The following is a 21,381-nucleotide window of genomic DNA, read 5'->3' as shown; positions in this document are numbered from 1 at the left end:
GTCAAACTGTGCAATTATCTGTGATTATGAGGTGGCTGACGTGAATTTTTGACTTAACGAGAACAGAGTATTAAGGAAGTCCCATAGGCCAACCTTTAACTATCCTTGTAATTGGATAGATGTTATGCCCCAGAAACCTTTAGATCTGAACAAACTACTTATGCCACTTTCAGACCTATAGAGCACCCGAGCCTTGAAAACATGAGCTTAAGTCAGTTCAGAAGCACACAGATATTGCACTGGGCCTCTGTCCAAGGGCAAATTTCTAATTTTGGCTTGTATTTCCACCAGCATGCCCAGCATGGTCTCATTTATAGGGTGATCGGTCTAGGGCAACAGGGACCCGGGTTGCTGCAGAGTCTTTCAGCTCCACCTTGAAGCAAGCAGCACCTGCAAGCTGTTCCCGTACCGTGACATCCCACGTATCGCCCTACTGGTGCCCAAAAACGGAGGCACTCAGAACAGAGACATGAAATTGAAGAACGCATTCAAGAAATTATCCACAACTTCCACAATCACAAACCTCTTCTCAGTAAAAACCCTTTCTTGTGACAGAGATGCTCTGATAAACCACTGGATTCCCTAATGTTCCCCATTTGGTTAGGTTTTGAAATCATTTCAACAGCAAAAGGAGGAGGGAGGTGAACACTACCTCTTTAGCATTTTAAGGCAATATGGCCCTGCACTGTTTACTATAGTTGGATGCTATAGTATGATGGACTGAATGACTCATTAATATCCTCCATATAACTACAACATTGGTTTTGTCTACATGTGAAAACACTTGACTTCAAACCAAAGCTTCAGCTGACAAAAGCAGGTGGCAGTAATCCTCGGGCATTCGACAGAGCTTGAATCTGAAATTTCAGACAGCCAAAACTGCCGCTGTGAACTCTAAAAGCTTGAGTTTTGCTCCAGCCCAGCATAAGCACTCTGTCTGGGAAACACCAAACGTGTCTTCACAGAGCTGGAGCTGCAGCATACCTTTAAAGGCTGCCTATGGTGGAGATTTGATACCTGCCCAAAATCACCTGCAAGAAGATGAGATCTACCTGTAATGAACAGTTTTAGCCAGTCTGACAGTCCATAAACATTTAGGACCAAATTATGTCCAGTTTCTATCTACTGCACTTTTGCAGGTATGGACAAGACCAGGCCCAATTCTCAATTACACTTCAGTCTCACCATAATGCTTTGCTGCTCTCTAACCACCAGGAAAAAGGTGGGCAAAGTAGGCTGCCAAGGGGACAAGCAGAGAAGGACTATGGTTGAATATATTATGCTATGACTTATCTGCTTCCAAAGACCCACAGGCACATGGAAAGCTGAACAGAAATCAGCTTTGAAATTACTCTTTGATATGCTATGAGGCATGCAAGCTCCTGGCTGCCCCCAGATACGGAAGCCACAGAAGACAGCTTAACACCAGCTCTTGTCCTCTCAGCTCTCACCTCCTGCTCCCTGGAGTAGCTAGAATTGGGATCAAGGTCTTCAAACAGATAAAAAAAATAACCAGTCTTTGTATGATTGGCAAGCACACTAAAATTACCAAATACCGAGGACCTTGTTGGTCCCAATAAGATCTAGACTCTCATTAAAATAATAAATGAAGATTTGAGTGAATTAAAATACAGAAAGGGATTTAGCACCCAGTCTAAACAGTATTTATTCAGGACCTACTTAATAAACAAACGAACTACACACACACAGCACTAGGTGCTGTTTAGGAAGGCCAGGCTCTCCCCCAAAACAGACAAGGTTGGGTGTTCTTTGAATGTGGTTTTCTGAAGGTCAGAAACTCTCTGGAGGTTTTACTAGTCTGGGGATTATATTACCACTAAGGTGAGATAAAATAAGGACTACAAATATTAAAAGCAAAAAAGGAGGCTTTTTTGTATGCACACAAAATAATAAGATGACGACAACACAAGAGAACGACTCCAGATCAAGCGTGCTATGTGTTAGAGGGAGTGTAAGCAGCCTAGACATTACAGTGGCTAACAAACAGCCTGCCTCAAAGCCCTCACACCTCCGGAGCCTGGTTGCTCAAGCTATTCCTAGGTGCGTTTCTCAACAGGGTCACGCAATTGCTGCAGAGCTCAGAACAGGTTGTGCCTCAGTTCACCAATTTGAGCAACAGAAATAGATACTTTTCTTGCTCCCAGAGAAGTTGGGCATAGCAGCTATGATGCTTACATACCACCTTCCTCCTTTGATTCAAAAACACGGGCAGAGTGAAAGGTATGATTATTCTTCAATGTCACATCCAATAAAGTATTGCAAAGCTCAAAATTAAGGCATGAAGAAAAGCATCTACAGCACAATTTTCTCTCCACTAAAAATAAAACATAGCTTCTCCTCCAGATTTTAATTTACTAAAGCCTTTTCCAGTCATGCATCCTGGTCAAAATTTAAGATCCCTTCTGTCTAAGAGAAGTCATTTACTGAACTTTATGGGCAGAAGAATGGTGTTATTGACCCATTCTAGAAACTAATAAACAGTATTCTAAGTGACAGGCTCCCAAATATATTGAGGTTTTTTTTTTTTGTTTTTTTTTTTGTAGTCTGGGGGGAAAATACTAAATTATGAAGATAGGGTTGTTTTATATTGCTTATATTGCTACTTAAAAATATATTTTTCCCAGGGGGAAGATCATTTATTTTACTAGATGCATGATGCACAGTGCCATTAATGTTAAGACTCTTTAGTTTTCCAATATTATAATGGCCTCAGCCATGTCGTAACCTGTTATATGTTCCTTTTGGTTGTTTTGCATGATGTAAACTTCATTACATATGAGAAATGTTACTCGCATTAACTAGACAATGTGTTTAAAAATTTATAGTTAAAAGCAGAGATGTTAGAACGGACAGAAAATGAACTAGAATGCCTGGCTTCTATTTCCAAGCATTACTGACTGGCCTCAATCTTGTAAACCAAATTTAACCCTACTCACTAGCATTGTGCACAAACTTAGTGCAGTCATTATGATAATAATACATTTGTATTTTTAAACGTTTTGAGAATTCATGGTGAAAGTGAAAAAATACGTACAACTCTAAACTGATCTCAAACTTAGGGTGTTAGTTCATTTTTGACCGTTAGTTATCATGGTTTAAAATGGAATCCTGTAGATTTAATTAAAAAAAAATTATCCTCATTCTCTAATCCATATAAGGAAAATTCAACAGAAGTCCAGAAGAAAGTGATTTTGTGTCTTAAGAATGTTTTTTATTATAAAGTCTAGCTGAGAACCTGATCAATCCCTGATCAAACTCTGAGAACCTTACAGGCCCAATATGCCACTCAAGGTAACTGATGCTGGATCTTTCACTGGGTGCATGTGACTGTGCTCCTTTTCCCCCCTTGATGTGCTCTACATGGAGGTCAGGTTGAGGGGGAGAAACAGCATGTATGTAGGGGCTAGTTGAGCATGCGCCTACTAAGGCCCGTCTAGTATGCAAATATGACTATGAGTCAATCATCTCCCCCCCATAAATAGGGGGCAGCCCAGAGCCCATTGAGCTCACCTGCACGGCAGCAGGCTGCACTGCAGAACCTCCTTTTGAGTAGGAGCGCCTCTCAAGGTCACTCCTCGAGGCTGAGAGATTCCTTACCCGCGACAGATCCTCGGTAAGTGATTAATAGCATGCTGAACTTTTGTGAACTTCGCGAAACTTTCCTGAGTTATATCCCCTGACTGATAGCACACATAATTCCTTAGACATAAACCGCTGACCAAGTCTGAGACTAGGACTGGATCCAGCCGCACCTAGGCTCCTCTCCGAAGGAGTTTAGAAAGCAAGGGGGTCCAGTCTGAACCTCGTGACTCAACAGGAAGGTCTCCGTTGCACAAGCATCTGACCCTGTCCCTCATGCAGTAAATAACTGAGTGAACCTTGCCAGTCGAACCTCATTAAATCGCTCTTATTTACGATTGAACTTTGTTAAGTCGCTGTCTTACTGCAATAAACATAGTGCTGCTTCTCCCTTACGAAGGAAGCACATTCGCGACAGTGCATCCCTGATGTTGACAGCCAAAAAAAAAAAGACTTGGGAGCTACCATGGTAATCTTACCAGGCATAAGATCCTCCAGCTCTAGGAGATATTTCCCAGGTGTTACTTGGTCTAGTATAAAGCTGTTTCATACTGCCAGAGTGCTAAAGAATAGCTTTAATGTACTGGTGAATCAGATCAAGAAACTATTTAACTGCAAGCAATACTGGAAAGCACACACCAATGATCTTTTCTCAGGGCAACACACTCTCAGATTCTGTATTTTCCCCTCATGTGAGGGGATGATTTCAACCCTCTCTTGGTGGTTGCTCAGTTAAGGGGAGAGGCCCCTCTGAAACCTCAGAGCTTTCTGTGTGGGATTTAAAGCAGGCAGCTCTGTGCTCAGGGAGACACTCAGTCCCGGGCAGGCAACATGCAAAAGCCCTGATGTGAACTAAAGCGCCGGCGGGCTTCAAGTGGGCTGCCTGGCACAGAGCAGCCTTTCAGAGCCAAGGGGATACGAGAGCCCTGCTCCTCTGCCTGTACCGAGCTGCTTCCTCCCAGGCTTCAAGGGGCAATCGCATTTTGCTAGCAAGCACCTGTACTCCCAGTGCTGGGAGCAGGGTTGACAAAGAGGCTTTTCGGAGAGGCCTCTCTCGCACACCAGTTCATCCATCTGCTTGCTCCTAAAGTGAAGTCATAATCTCATACTGACGGCATCAGTTGGTCACTATGGAAGCAATACAACCTCACAGGCAATGGTATGCACTGAGCATCAGCCACTTTGCAGAAAGACCCTTGCTACAAGTTCACAGACTGAAGACAGCACACCCACAGGGAGAAGGAAAGCTGCTCAGGCAGCTGAAGCAGAGGAGAGGAGCCGATGCGTCTGTTCTGCAGGAAGACCATGGAGCATTTTAGGTCTACATTGTGTTTTCTGAATGTTCAGGACACCCAAAGGGATGTTCAACCCTTCAAATAACTTAGAACAACTTTGAGACAACTTGAATTGACATCTGGAGGACTCCGTCCCAGAGGGAGACTTGGCATAAGGCTTTTCAACTTCACCAGCTGACTTGTGTTAAGTCCCTGTTTTACTGGCTGTGGGCAAAGCATGCTCAAAAGTCACAGCAGGGGTTATTGCCTTCCCAAGCCACTTGCCCATTGTCACAGCCAACCCCTGCTCCAAACGTTCAAGTCAAAGTGCACCCCCATAGGAAGAGATGGCTGCAAACCCCCCTTGCCCTTGGCACGGGTGCGCCAGTGGGGAGCTGCCACGCACCATCCACTGGCACCAGAGCCAAGCAGGGTCTCTGAGGAATGGAGGCGCTCACTGCATTTCTGAGAGGAACATTTGGCCTGAGGCTTTCAGATCCTCAACCAGACTTAAATCAGAGAAGAAAAAAAATTTGACTTTCAACTCCCAGGGAGAATCCACAGAGTCAGCAGTTAGAAAAACACATCTTCACTGGTATGTGGAACAATTTTGTTCTGAAAGTCCCTGAAAGTCAATAAACATGGACCCTTAGGATGCTATTTCCTAGCATTTCTCTTCAGGGAAGGGAGGAAGTGACTCACAGGCCCTGCGTGAAGGGGCCAGGAACAGAACAAGGCTTCGGAGCAAGCAGGCAGCTTCAGTTAAGCAGCCTGTCACTCATGTGGTCCTTGTTAGTAACACAGCTTCTAATGACAGCCAAGATCTTTCAGTACTCCATTTTTTTTTTTTTTTTTTTAATTTCCCCCTCTTGCTGTATGTTTTTGGCATCAGTCATGATGACAGTAAGTGTGTTAGTTATGCTATAGGAATTTGTATTGCTTCACTTTTAGCCTAACAGTTACTTTATACCCTTTGCATTAGATCTCTGTTCCACAAAAAGCTCTATATTTGGGCCTTCTTAGATCTAGGACTGGTAGAGAAACACTGAATAAGGGAAGAGAACTAAGCAAAGTAATCATGTAAGGGGTGTACGTGAGGGCAGGGCAAACAGGGACAGAAACACAGCACGTTTCTGTTAAAACTGGTCAAAAAATATCTTTTTTTGTTTTTGTTTTTGTAATAGCAAAGCACCATTTTTCATGCACACACCTCAAGTGGTTCTATTTTCTTCCCAGCTGGAAGGGGGGTACACATGTATATAGTTCTCTTGCACAGTATTTTTGACTCTTTGCCAGCATATAGAGGAAGATAAGAAAACACATCCCCCATGAAAATCAAGTCTGCAGAGGCACACATGCACTGCACGATACAGTACCAGATGGAGGGCCTTGAGGAGCTTCAAGAGATCTGGTCCACCTTACCTTATTGCCCACAATGATACCAGGTCAAACAGCTTATCTGAGTCCTGGAAGAGATATAGCAGGACAAGCCACACCACAGCATTAAGGAGCACAGCCAGAGCATCTGGTGACGCAGCTCACTCGCTCCTGGTGTCCCAACCATGGCACTCAGCCCTAGCTCCAATGCCTCTGCCCAGCACTACACTGTGCAGTGTGGACAACCCCTGAGATACAGGACAACTAAAATTCAGAGGCCACAAAAAAAATTTTTGAAAACTGACTGAGGAATTAAAGAGTCCCCTAAGCATAAAAAGCATCAGGGCACAGGCAGGGGAGATGTGTTTCAGTTTTTTTGTTATCTTTTTTCCTTTGTTCACATTGCTCCTTCCTTGGTGTAGGCGCAAAGCAAGAACTCTTCAGTGCGAGGAGCTGGCCATCTCTGCTCCTCCTTGGTCTGCATCTTCTTTATGGATAAGAACAGTAATGAGGGTTTCCTTCCCCACCCTCCCTCTCCACACACAATATCAAACACTGAGAACACTCCTGGACCTAGCTGGGTCCCAATGACTGCTTATTAGGTATGTACTAATATGACATGTATATACACAGCCACTCTCCTTGGGGCTCAGGGCACCACAGTAGAAAGCAGAAAGACCCTGAAGAGCAGCTCAGCTAAAGGCATATTGTGCAATGCTGTATTTTTCCTGTCACAAGTTGTACCTACTATCCTACAGCAGAGAATGCTACAAACTGTGGGAGGATGACTAATTGGACTCAGAATGAGCAATAAAGGCTGAAAGAATGACATAGAAAAGGAGTAGCAGAAGGCAGGGAGATATACAACATGTCAAGGCTCTGAAAAACCTACTGAAGCCTACTGTAAGGCATCTAGTCAGAGATGGTTACTTTTGACTTGAGAAGACTTGAATGCTTTGGGATGGGGTGACTAAGAAATTTCTTCTCTCCTGTAGGAATAAGGACATGTTTCACCAGTGAGCATAATAAAAAGCCCCAGACTTGTTCTTTTCCCAAGAAGGAGCTCCAGACTGAACCCTCCTTTTTTGCCCCTCCAGATTCTCATCCTAAGTCTGGAAAAAGCCTTAATAACCTACAGGATATGTTGTAAGCTCTCCCTATTTTCAGGGAATCCCCTGATATGGACATTACTTAGAGAATTCATTAATGGGCTTCTTGTCACCTGGCAAGTCTATCGTTGAGATTTATATCCTCTGTTAAAGAATTTAAAATACTTAGACCAGCTTAGTACTTTGATCATTACAACAGGGACTTTGTAAGATATTTAGAAAGTAGAGTTAATATTGTACCTTAGCCTTTGACTTAACTACAAAAAAAAAAGTAATATAAACACAGTAGAAGAATGGAAAGCTCACATCTGAAGATGACTAAAGATCTGTCTGTTGTTGTTGCTGTTTTTGGAAGGAAAGAGCTTTGAGTAATGAATGAGGGGCCATTAGATAAAGCTGAAAAAGGCAGCAAATTTAAGATCTGATGCATAGTACGGAGCCCACCACCACAGGCGTGTATGAACAGTATGTATGAACAACTATCTAGACAACAATATTAAGTGAAATAAATATACTGTTAAGTACAGAAGGGATAAGAGCTCACATCCAACAGGCAGCCAACCTTCAGCTAACAGAACAGGCAGGAGCTTTGCCTGAGGGCAGTTTCCTTCATCACTGCCTCCTGCAGTCTCTCTGCCACCTCCCACTGGAACAGCTGGTGGGGGCCACTCGCAGACGCCTTGGTCCAAGTTCAGCAGACCATTGCTCTGATTACAGAAAACCCTGTGCTTCCCACCCAGGAGAGGCTGATCACAGAAGCATTGTATTTATTTCCTCAAGGAAAGTTCCTCTTTTAAGAGGGCATGAGCCAAATTTCACTTTCTCCTATAATTAGGAGAAATACTATCAAAATCCTTGTAGCTTGACACTCAGGCAAATGCGGTCAGGGATCAGGACCAGATGCTGTTTCAGAAGGAAATGGGAAAAGAATTCTAAATCACCAAATGGCAATAACAAACCTATCGGAGTGTGAAATAGTCTCCCAAAGCAAGCAACAGATGCTCTACGTAGCTGGTAAGTAGAGAGGCAGGAACAAATGACTTTTCTTTTTGCCCAGTTATTCCTCTAGTGATGGTAATGTATAAGAAAAAAAGTATAGAAATACAAGACCAGAATCTCCCCCACATAATACCTGTAAAGAAGTGCACTGAAATCCGCTGGATTCAGGATAGCAGCATTAGGAGTCATTGATACAGATTCTGGATTTAAGTCTTCAGAACAAGTAAGAACCTGAATCTCACCCAGACTTCATCTTATGTTTGGTAACACACAAGTGTAAATACACAGTATGACATACCCTTCTTAAAGGGATCTGTGTGGGCAGTGTTTGGGGTAACGTTGCTATAAACATTTATTTCATTCACCTCAAGTAGGGCAGATAGGAAAAAAAAAAAGACATAGCAGCCTTGACTCAGCAAATTATTTAAATATCTTTCACATATTGACCATGCAGGTAACTCTGCTAAAGTCAGCCAGAATTATCCCCCAGCTCTAAATAATGTTGAGATTCAATACCTCTCCAAACCAGGACCATTATATTATGTTTATGATGGTATATAAATATGCAAAGTATTCTATTTAATGAATTTTAAAGAAACTTTGGACAAGTTGAGAAAGGAACAGTCCATCAGTGCTTATTGAACACAGTGACCCAGATGCAACCTCTGGCTCAGGAAGTCCCTCAACAACAGCTTGCCAGAAAGCAGAAAGGCATAAAAGGGAAATGAGGGCATGTCCCATTTCTTTTGCCTTTGCTGAGCATCGCCTACTCAGCAACACCAGAGAGAAGGTTCTGAGATACAACTTTACCTGAATCATTAAGCATTTCTCTAGCTGACAAATTTCTAGTTGTTCTACTCTCCCTCCCCCTCTTCCTGTGATTAGAAATTCTTACAAAGACACCACCAGACCCAAAGAATTTGGGCTTCATCAAACACGTATTTTCCAACAGGAAGATCTGCTGAATAAATATGTGCTGACCTGCTCTGGCAGAGAGCATAAGAACTGCAACTCATCTTACCTCAGCCACCCTGCACTGGCAGTGACGGATGCCTCATAATACATGTCAGAGGGGAACTGAACAAGAATAATCTGCAGGTAATAAAGACAAGCAACACATCTGCATTTTCAGATTTTGTGACTAGCAGGCATATACAAAGTGGAAGCAATAGAAAAGAGCTGTCAGCTGCTGCTAAAATTCAGCCTTCAGCCATACGCCTGGATGGGGGAATATGAGAACATGACTTTGCTGCTTTTTCTTCTCTTCATTATTGCCTAGAGATAGTGGAAACATAGCAGGTGGAAGCCTCAAAGAAAACATGCAATTTCTTTCCTTAGTGCTCTTATGTTCATCCTTAGCTCTAACAAATAATTACTTAGCTCTGTCTTGGCTACAAGGCAGAAAAAATTCCCTTGTTGTTATTCCTCAGTGGAGTGCTTTTCAATTATTTCTACACTTCTATTCTTTCTTGACTTGACCTCTGTTAAGTGATGTGGATGCAAAGAAAGAATATTGTTGAATATAGAGCAATTGAACTACAGAAAAGAGAACTACTTGAATGTTAAAGCCGTCATCTTGCCCTTAAGCCCTCACCAAAATAATATTATGGCAGTGAAAGTCAAATCTAAGTTTAATTTCTTTTCCCCATACCCTCTAAGCTTACTCCATTCAAAGCTCCAGTTGGGTATTTATTCCAAATTTCTGCCCTTTCCCTCTGTCCCTCACTGGCATCTGATCTCCACGTAACTATGTATCTGCCCCTTCAGACTGCAGGAAGCCTGTTTTACCACCACAATATTGGAGCACAGGGCAGGTTTTGAAACAGCAACTACATCCAATGGAAAAAAAAAAATACACACACATTTTTATATTTCTTTAAAATAGGTCTGGTGTGTTTATAGCCATTAGCACAGAACACAAATCTGTGGACTACAGGAATTGCATCACCTTTGGAAATAGTCTTGTGCGTTACATCTAGTTGTTCAGAACACTACTAGGATGAAAAGCACAAATCCAGCCTCCATACACTTGGGGAAAATCCCCGAAGACTAGTACAGCTGGACTCAGGGGTACTTCATACTCCTAAAGCAGAAGAGCCACAAGATTGCATAAAATAGAATTTTGAGGATGAATTTCTTCAAACTCCATTTGCTTTGTTTGTTTTTAAACATTTTACTACTCTCCTACCCTTATCCCTTTTCTAGTTCATCATATTTTTTTTATTTCAGATATCTAGCTGAAACACTTTGAATATACTTTTCCCATCAACACTTCTCTGGCACTGCTCTTCCCAACACAGAGCATCTCTTTATTTCAGACCCGAGAGAGATGGCCTGAAGACAACCTCAAAGTTAAATCAGCAAGGATAGGTGGTAGCAGACCTTCTCTTCTTATCTGCCCAGATCTCTTCAGAGAGTCAGAGAGAATTCAGTATTTTCTTGCCTTTTTGTTTTGGTCATTTTGTTGTGTTGCTGTGAACCAGCTTTCCTTCTGGAGAGATTGGATGTTCAGTTGGTATCTGCATCTTCCCAGCGAAGTTGCAGATACAAATGTAGCTCAGCAGCAACATCAAGTCCTTATCACCAACAGCTGCCCTGGAGTCACTGTGAAGGAGCTGGTAGTCAGACTTGTTGATACACATCAGAGTAAGCCTTTACAAGTGGTACTGATTAATGGTTTTGCTAGGGGTCCCAGTAAGGGCAAGGTTTAAACAAGAATCAGCACTGGCCTGCTCCCATGAGAGGCCACCCAGCAGGTCAGGACTGAGCCAGCACAGTGAGGAGGCCTCCAACATTCATGCCTGGCCGTACATTTAGCACACACACCAGAGCTGTCAGCAGCCCACCTTTCATCAGCATTAAATTCACAGATATGCTAGGTTAGTGTGGAAATTGGGAGCATGAAAAGAGAAGGTCAATGGGGACTCTAGGGAAAATTTCTGACCAAAAGCATTTCTAGGGTGGGCTGAAAGCTGAACTGAAAAGCCCTTCCCACAATTTACAGCAGCCACAGGGCTGCTTTAAATTGCAGATGCTGTCACATGAGCAAACAGCGCAAGCACATTCTCTGGATTCACCTTCTCCTGGGTCTTCTTTTACTCAGAGCTATTTTGGGAGGCTTTTACAGAACTGAGTTAAAACATGAGTGGAAGGAGATTCTCAAAGCAAGCCTCAGTGGCTGTATGGCATTCACCATTTTTTCACAGACAAGTCTCAGTTAGCTATATGTTTTCATGGGCTGGCAGTCTAAATAATTTAGAAGGGTGCCAAGAAGAATGGTATCAGAGAGAGACAAAGCACCACTTACTACTTAACTAAGTCTTCATTAAAGCTGAAGGAAGAGCTGTCTGAGGGCTGCACCTTCGTGCCACCCACTACAGCAAACCACTCTGTTGTCTTTACTGTATTACACAATATTTATACTATACTACCCAGCATACCCAAAGAAATACTACAATCCTAAGCTTATAGTCTGGTTCCCCCCGCATTAATAAATCAACAGTAAATGCATTTAAGGAAATGGAGCAACTCCAGTGTAAAGTAATTGCAGACAGGAGTAGAATCATATACTTTCCCTTTCAATCCATGTTATTGGATTTAGAAACAATATATAGTTTCTAGTGCCTTAATTAGTGTTTTAACCCCTGAATTAAGTGATTTATAGAAATATCAATAAGTATAGTCTAGTACAAATTAACTACTGACCTTCTATCAGTAACATCTTTAAAATCCATTAATTATGTAATAATCTTTTAAATAAAGACCTTAACACACAGCATGCCAGCACATTTTACATGTAATTATTGCATTACATTACCGAGTTCTTAGAAATATCCCCATTTTCTCTCGAGACAAATTTAATTTTCTGTTTCACTCAAAATGCACAAGTGTCTTGGGAAGCATTCTTATCTTTTTACACTACTTGATGTGGTTTATAATTTCCCACTTTATCTATCTGAATGATCTTTCCCTCAGCTATTAGTTTCTCATCAAGGCTGTTTCCAAAAACAACAGCCTGTTTTTGCCTTCTGGGTCAAGTTCACAAATAGCGTGGGTCATCCTTTCTCAGGCTTTCAGGCACAGCAACCCACCTCTGGCTCAGCTGCCTTGACACCACCCACCTGCAGCAGCAGCCCAGCTCTGGGAGGAATGCAGGAAAGAAGTAGTAGACACAAATCCTGAGCGCTCACACTCACTCCCCCACCCTCTAAATGCTGAGCTCCTACCAGCAATTAAAGGTAGTTAGCAATTCTCTGGCCAGTTTAAGCACTTGCAGCCAGTAATTAAAGCCCGTTCTCCCTGTTTTTACTGTGAAAGGAGCTACTGCAGACATCTAAAGGGGTAGCCAAGTGACTCACTGGCAGCAAAGCTGGCTGAAAGAGTTTGTGCTTTCTGCTCTTCTCCCACCGCATGGACAGTACGCCATTCCAGCCAGACTCATACTCCTGCACTATTGTTTGCTGCTTCCAAAATTATGACAAATAACCCATAACTTGAAATGGTCTTGGTCAAAAATTAGCCCCCAGATCCTCCAATGTCTCTTTTACAGTATGTTATTACAAAAAGATGTACTAGAAAAAACAAGAGGTCAGTTACATGTCACACAGGCCAGGAACACTGCAAACCCGCTGTAGATAGTGTGACCCACATGCTCTGGGGTCCCTTAAATCACTGCAGAGCCCAGCAGGGGCCAAGACCCACCATTTGGGACATACCAGCTTAGGTCTTACAGTACCATCAGTGCCTCCCTCCTTTTCTTTCATATTAAATTATCCAAGGTCCTGACAAAAAAAAACATATGGCAGATTTCTAAATGTCTCTGTGGGAGGTCTCAACCTACTAAGTGCACTGCACTCCAAGCTCAAGCTCCATGTTCCTATAGGAATATAAGGATTTGCTGCTAGGCTGGAATTTGGTGAAACACTATTTGCTCATAACTAATCCCTCTCACAGCATTAAAACAGCCGATTGCTGCTGTTTGCTTAGAAGCCTAATTCACTTTTCAGTGAGGTCAAAAGAAAAACTTCCGTCAGTTTAAAATGGCTTTGGATCAGGCCCTTTGCTCCCCACCATAAGAGGACTATCACCATAGCAAGTTATTGTTATTGCCCCAAGGGTCCCTGCATCATCAACCAGGCTTGAGAGCTAAACCGCATCCTGCCTACTGAACTTCATAACCATAAAAGTATAAATCCAAAGAAACAGGAATTTGGATGTTACAAAACTTAATGGTCAACAGCCCCAGCAGAGCTGCTATTACGAATCTCTTACACAGATGATACCATTCTCAAAGAGGGAATGAGAAGAGTGCCACACCAAAAGATGTTTTAATGCTTCCTCCCAAGCAGATGAACAGCCTAACAATGACAAAAAGCATTTAGGATTCACTTTTCTACGTATAGGCATGAAAGCCAGGGAGCATTCAAAAGAGTATTCTCCACCACTGCAAGGACATGACAGTGTGCTATCAGACTTCACATCCTTTATTTTAGGTCTTCAGGCTCCAATGCATACTAATAACAGGGCATTAAAAGGCTGGACCTTCCTTTGACTTAAAAAAAAAAAGAGAGTAGAAATATTTTCTCCTGACATTTGAAGGAGAGCTTTATTTTCTTGGGGGAAAGGGAATATATCATATATATAAAATATATAATGTATATATACATTCATCACATTTAATCAATATTTTAAGAAAGCAATACAGCATCATAAAAGTATCCATAAGTGTTTAAATAAGGGTTCTTTAACACTGAATAAATATTACACATATTTTTTTTTACTACAGACTAATGTTTGAAATGTTCTGATCTTACCAGGGAAACTGTTGACTTTGGGAGTTAATAGCTAATACAATATTAAGTACACATTTGCAGCTCATCAGGAGGAGCACACCCACTGATCAGAAACAAGATGTAAAAGAATAGTTGTTGATTAACCGTGGTCATTTGCCTCCTCAAATTTCCCCACTGACCGACAACATCAGAGCCCCTGCAAAGCGAGATCCAAGCCTGCTTCCCCTGAATCAAAGAGCAAAGGGTCTTTTATTTGAGGGACCAAACCGAAGTGGGAGCATAAGTCTCGCAAACTATCCCCCAGGGTGGAATTCATTTTACCCATACCAGAGCTACTCGCTCTGGGCTCCCCTTCCTAGTTAATGGGGAGAGTTAGGTGCTGTAGGATGCACATGATCATCTCACCTGAATAGTTCATCTCACCTGAATGTACATAACAGCAGAACAGATTAATTCCACCTTTGGTCCTTGTAGCACTTTTGCAATTGCCATTCAGACAGTAACAGATTATAGTGGGAAAGGAAACTGGACAAGAGCTTGTTTGTATAAGCTAAATTTGGCACTAGGCAGCTCACCGCAAACTTCACATAGCTGCAGTGACTAGAAGTAAAACACAATCTTTGGCCATGTTTTATACTAAGGGCACATTTATATTGAGCAAGTAGTGACTAAAGCAATAATACATACATGTTGTATGCATGTCTCAACTATTTACAGCTTGCAGAGCTGGCCAGGGGATGAGAGCCCCATTGACCACAACCTATGAGGTTTTAGTATCCACTGTGGCTTCATGCTGGAAGAAAAGCAAATGCTTTTCTTTTTTTTTTAATAATAAATTGTTACGTGAAAACATTTGAAACAGCTGCTCATAGACTAATTGGTGGATTTCTGCAGTTCAGGCCACTCTCTCATCAGAGATGACCAGAGAGCATCCTCTGGAACTTAAGAATCTTTCCATTGAAAACCTCATAAACGCCAGAAGAATTTATATCGTTAGTAGAAATAAGCATTACAGAAGTTTTAATCCCATTGGTAATGTGTGTTACAAAAAGCTAGAAGCAACTATCTTTAATTATTAGTTTTTCCATAAAAACTTCTATTAAACTACATACAAGTGAGCCAAGATTGTCTTTCATCTACATATGCATTCATGCATGAAGAAGATAGCAAAAAAAAAAGTTTTTACTGAGATGATCCCAGTTCTATGGATCTATTAGCAACAAACATTTATAAGGTGTTTCCAAACAACATTACCTTGCATGATGGCAAGTTTGAACATTAAATCAGAGCTTGTAATGAGACTAGGTAATTAAGGTCATTGCAGTTCTCAGTCTCACTCACTGCACTGAGGCATATAAGTTCAGATAATTCATAGTCCAAAAAGCCAACTGGATGAAAGCTTTGAGCAGGCACACAAATCATGAACTGACATGGCAAATAACAGTTTCAGCGCTATTAGCAAAGGAAGGTTCTGATCTATTCCCTCCCATCCATCCATCCTCCAATAAACAATCCTTCAAATCACAGGGATTCATTCATCTGTGAAAAGGTCATACAGCACCATGCATTTATGGCATGTAGTTTGCTAATATATGGCAATTTGGGGAAAAAGCATCATAGGCTCCTTAATTCATCATTCAATATCTGCTTCCACAGCTGTTTGAAAAAATATCTAGGTTTTAGTTTGGGTTTCTTGGGTTGCTAGCTTTGTTTCCTAAGGAAATGAAGCTTAAGCAACTGATTAATATATGTACTGTGTGTGCACGTGCACACTCCCCTCACCTTCAATCACTTTTGAGCTTGCTGGCTAATGTCAAACAGGTTTTATAGAGCAACAGAAATATTAAAGTCAGTGCCTGGACAGGATGGGGCGGAGGGGCAGAACTAGTGCCTTATTGAGGGAAAGGCTACAATTATTAAACACCAGAGAGTCGGCTCAGGAGTGCGTGACAAGAACTAAGGCTTGGTTAGGTCTACTGCTGTTTCCCATATGTAAGTTATGGCTGAGGGATAAACTTGAGGCATAATGAGTTCCTTATAGACATGCCTAGGGTTATTTAAAGCAACAGCTTGAAACTTTCTTGAATTTGTGGATCCTCATAGTTTTTTCAGTGGAAGTGCGAATTGTTTAGGGTGTTGATAATTATCTATCATTGGCCTCTTAGAAAGAGTCCACAGATCCTCCAAGATTGATGTACCACAAGCTGAAAAATAACCCATCTCATGCAAACTTCTTGTACGTGCAATTTGGGGCTGGAAGTTTCAGGAAAACCCGAGGAGATTTTCAGCATTTCCTACCTCTGGTTGAACTAGAAATATGGCTGAACAACCTCTTTAACAGTATTTCAGCATTTCTGATCATGGCTGGAATGGTAAAACTGACAGAAGGAAGGAACCTTAGTTTTGATTCACATTCAGCATGAGTTTTCAAAGAAAATTCAGGTTCATTTTTTTCACATGTATTTTTTAATAGAAGCCCTTTCCTATATAATCGGCCAAACAACTCTAAAGTTCTATTGTGGGACAGGATACAGCCAGGGCTCATAATATAATCTCTTCTTCTCGTGCTTCCTCCAAAATGTCTGGTAAGCCTGGACTTAAGACTTTATAATGTGATCCAACCCTAGGCAGTAGCACATCCCTTCATAAACAGAGAATTCCTCATTAAGAAGATGAAGGCCCTACTTTGATTCTTTATATTTTTGTTAGGCCAGAACAGAAGAGTACACAGGTTCTTGGGCAGCATTTCAAAGGACCTAACATTGTTAATGTTTGTCAGATGCTCTCACTTAGATTTTGAGGCTCTATTGAAGAGAAGTAACCTTTCAAATGAAGGGACATTTATTAACTTTGAGGCATTACTTATTTGATAACAGAACTGATGCTTTGCTAATGAACTTTTAGAACAGTAGGTTGAAAAGAAAAACCATGAGAACATGATAAGAATAGGACAAGGGACAGACAGCTAAGAATAATATAATGCAATTCTTGGAATTTCTCATTCTCAGATTTCCCAAAGTTGTGTATTTTGGAAGAGCAAGGCACATTCAAAACTTCTGTTAGTAAGATTGGCTCATCATACCAGGCCACAGTCCTGATAAATTTTCATAAGAAACATTTTCAGTCCTCCTATAAAAAGACCAGCCAATTACTCACATTATCCTTCTGTTTTGTTTTTTTATCCCTCATATTTCATTGGCATATTTTCACCATTTTTTGACTAATACATTTTTTGGTGTTAGTTTTCAGAAAGCAGGCCATTTACTTAGGGGGGAAAAAAATGTAGCCTTCTCTTAAAAATATATATATACACACAAACTTTGCCTTTGTGACAGTATGTTGACTAGTTATCCTAAAACAAACAAACAACAAGGACAAAAAACCCACAACAAACACACACACTCCAGCATGGCAGTGTATTAACAAGGTCCTGCCTGTCAGGACCCTGAGGGCACCCATAGGCCTTAATAGCCCCGCTTGGCCTCATGGGGGACTACCACCCTGCAACCCCTGCCCATGGTCCCCAGAGTGCCATTTAAGCTCAGCTGTGGGACTTTGGTCCTGTTTGGAGCCTGGTGTTGGTGTGTCTGTGCCCTGTCCCAGCTCACTGTCTGGCCTTCTTGGAGGGCCCCAGACCCATCTCCTAAACCCTGTACCTCTGCAATAGGTATCCTTGTCTCCAGTGCTGCTCCCTGCCCAGACTCTCCTGGATGAGCCCAGGCCTGACTTGTTACCTCACCCTGTTTGGAGTGGTCAATGGAGCTGCCATCACCAGCAGGTACTGCGGGCCTGCGCCCTTAGTGGTGAGGGCCCAACCCAGCCTACACTGGGGTCACCCTCCACTCCCAACACATCCCCCTGTGTGCAGCAGCCCCCATTGGGCTGCTCCCTGACATTAGGTTGAGATAAAAGACAAAAGAATTTGAGTTCTGCCACAAGTGACTGCATCACATCAAATATTGAAAAAGAAGCATCTCTCCCCTTGATCTCCGTGCATGCTATGGATAACCAGTGTCTGCCCAGATAGTCACAGTGCTATATCAAGGTAAACACTCTCCCTTCTAAACATGCAGTACAAGAGAGAAAAATGGCTCCCTTCCAAACATTTTAAATGCTGCTTTCAAAGGCTTAAAGCCAGAAAACAGGAAATACTACATGCAGAGAGGCAGGTAGGATACAGACTGTTGGAAGTTTAAGCCAAGACTTCACCCATAGACTGCTATCACTGATTATGGATAACTGAACTGGACAACTGGAGAGACACAGAAAGCCCACTAGAAAATGTCAGTGCACTTGGAACTAAGTGAATGGGGAAGTTTCAAATTAAAGAAAAAAAACCCCGATATCTCAAAATATTTTAAGAGATGGACAATTATTCATATATACTAATGGAGAAGGCAAATAGCACTACTTTCAGCTCAGCACCAGCACACACTTAAAGCACTGAAAAAACACCAGAGGAGGCGTGAAACAGTTGTCAGTCCTCCTGTGAAAGGCCAAGATTAAATACCCCTCTTATCCAGCAGTCTTACTCTAAGAACAGCAACCATGAATCGGTCAAAGTCTACAGAGGGCCTATTCCAGGAAATTGCCCTCAAAAAGGCCAAGATATCTCGGAAGCACATACAGACAAAGCCACACAAACAATCTGCCCACAAAAGGATATTAATAATCTACAGACTATACATATACAAACTGCTCCCAGGTACATTGCAGGGGGCACATCCTCCTATTCTGTCTTGTCTACATGATCAACTGAGGATCTCGCTGACGTAGGAAACCTCATCAAAAAAGGGCAAGTCCAAGAAAGCGAGGGGTTTATTTAGAGTTTTCTAGAAGTCTCTGCCTGCCAAATGGTCCTTTAGGGCTCTTTGGTCTGGCCCATCTTAGAGCAGCTTTAAGACTTCCCAGAGCTGGACTGACCCACAGCACAGAGGAATCAGGGAGCTGCACCAAGTGCCAAGGACAACAGGACAACACACTGTATCAGGTGCAAATGGCCTCATTTGCTGTAGAGGAAAGAGATAAGAAGAGAGGTTGTTTTGGTTTTCCTCCCAAAAGTGACCCTGGGAAGTACTTCAGAGAGATTTTGCTAGGTGGAAACCTAACTAGCTGCCCTTTGGTCTCCTGGAAATACCTTCCTCCACCCTTAGCAACTGAATCAGGACCACAAGCCCACCACACTGCCATTCTAAATTAAACATTGGCTCGGCGAGTTTTGGGAGGCCAGGATTTAAACCCCTTTGTTTTCTCAGGGCAAAACATATACACTCGCAGAAATCACACTCATCTGATTCATTTCCTCTGGCACTGCATTGTTAAGTTAGTTTAAACAAAACGTTCGGTTTTCTCCTCTTCTTCCCCCTCTCCTTTAGGATCTCTTTTTCCCCAGCTGGGAGAAAGTCTAACTTTCTTAATAAGCCATTACTGTAGCTAATAGCCTAGAGGGAGAAAAGCCCCCTTGTGAACCTTGCAAATACTGTGTTTTAGCTCTTGTAAAGTAGACAAATGAAAGAAGGAACACATGTTATACATTAGAGGCTTAAGTTTTGATGGTAGGCTGCTGCAGTCTACTCTTGCATTCATTTCACCCCTGCTTCACTGGCTTCTCAAATTTTCTGAACTTTAGCTGTTAAATCTGTGTCCGTATTGCTCAGTTACTGAAGTTTTCCTTCTAGCTAGAGAAAGAGAGCTTCTGACCACACAAGAACCCCATCTCATCTGGTGGGATCTCTAGTATTTTATGAGATGGGAGATGAATTGAGACAGTCTTAAGGGACAGGCTGTAAAAAAAAAAAAAAAAAAAAAAAAAAAAACTGGTCAAGCATAGCCATACAGCATCCATTACCACAAAAACTGAAAAATAAACTCACTCAGGTTCTGCAACTGTGCATCTGCTGAAACAAACCAGTTAACTGATTGCTAAGCCCAGTTTTAAGGGAATGTCCTACAATAGGCCTGTGCTCCTTGTTAGACTCAATTACAAACTGCTGTGGGCAAAAGGGCAGAGAGCAGCTAAAACAGCAGCAAAAGCAGGCTTTACTGTACTTTTCTTTAAGTCAACAGAGAAAAATTGTCTCAGCTGTAGCCTAGTGGTTCCCAAGGACTAAATAAATACATCAAAGTAATGTAAATCTTTACACTATCAGGCCCTTTCAGCTAATCACCTATAAGAGTCAATGGTAGGCTTTAACCCCAATTAATGAAAATGTGGCCTAATAAAAACATACCTTTGTCATCATGGCTAGCCCACCCCACAGCCCTGTCCTGTGGAGCATCTCTTGCTTTTTGGAATAAGGGATAGCTGTCACCATGCACATGCCAGGCCACATTAGTCTTATTAACTTGATGCTTTGAAAAATAATGGGAAGATGATATCACATATCACACAATCAACTCGATCTGCACTGTGCACAGAGCTGCAAATTACCGGGTGAGCTCATGGTCTCATTTCCACAGTACATCATCATAATATGTGATGAAAAAAAGACTGCCAGAAAAAGAGATTTGGGACTGAATTTAAAAACAAACAAAAAGTGAGAAAAGATTGAGAGTTCTTGAATACCTTGTCATTCACGTAAAAGCATCTTTGATTATGCAATGATACCAGATATTAATACTCAGATTAACAGCTCCAGCTATTTGTTTTACATAGAAAAACCCTACACAACACTTATTGTTGCAGAAGTGTTGAAATTCTACTCCGCCAAAAAAGAGGTTTTCTTCATTATTCTTACACACAAATACATATGATACGAATTATATTGAGTAGCTAAGTAAATTATTGCTCTTTCCAGCCACCTCAAAGCTTTAGTTAAGACTAAAGTGCAGGTAATAGTTTACACTTCAAGTGGAATCACTTTTCTGGAGTGCTAATAAGCACTAGCAGAGACTCAGAAGGCCTAAGTGCTCCGTGTACAGTGTCAGGAGCCAACCCCACTTCTGCAAAGAAGAGAGGGCTAGAAAGGCCATGAGGGGCCAGGGGAGGAATAGGAGTCAGTGTTAAAGAGAGGGCACATTCAAGTGCCCTGGCTGATGAGATTCACAGAGCCTCTTGTAACACATGTCAGGCAGTTACGTCATCCACATGGTTCTGGTTTCAATGGTCTGCTTAATGCATCAAGGGCTGCTGCAGGAGGAAGGAGGCAGAGGAGCGAGGAACAAGATGTGAGAGCAAACCCCTCATCACTGAATGACCTCAGTTAGTGCTGCAGCCAAATCTGTGAGGTT

The sequence above is a fragment of the Apteryx mantelli genome, chromosome 1, assembly GCF_036417845.1.
Source record: "Apteryx mantelli isolate bAptMan1 chromosome 1, bAptMan1.hap1, whole genome shotgun sequence".
NCBI lineage: Eukaryota > Metazoa > Chordata > Aves > Apterygiformes > Apterygidae > Apteryx > Apteryx mantelli.
Note: the sequence above shows the minus strand (reverse complement) of the source record.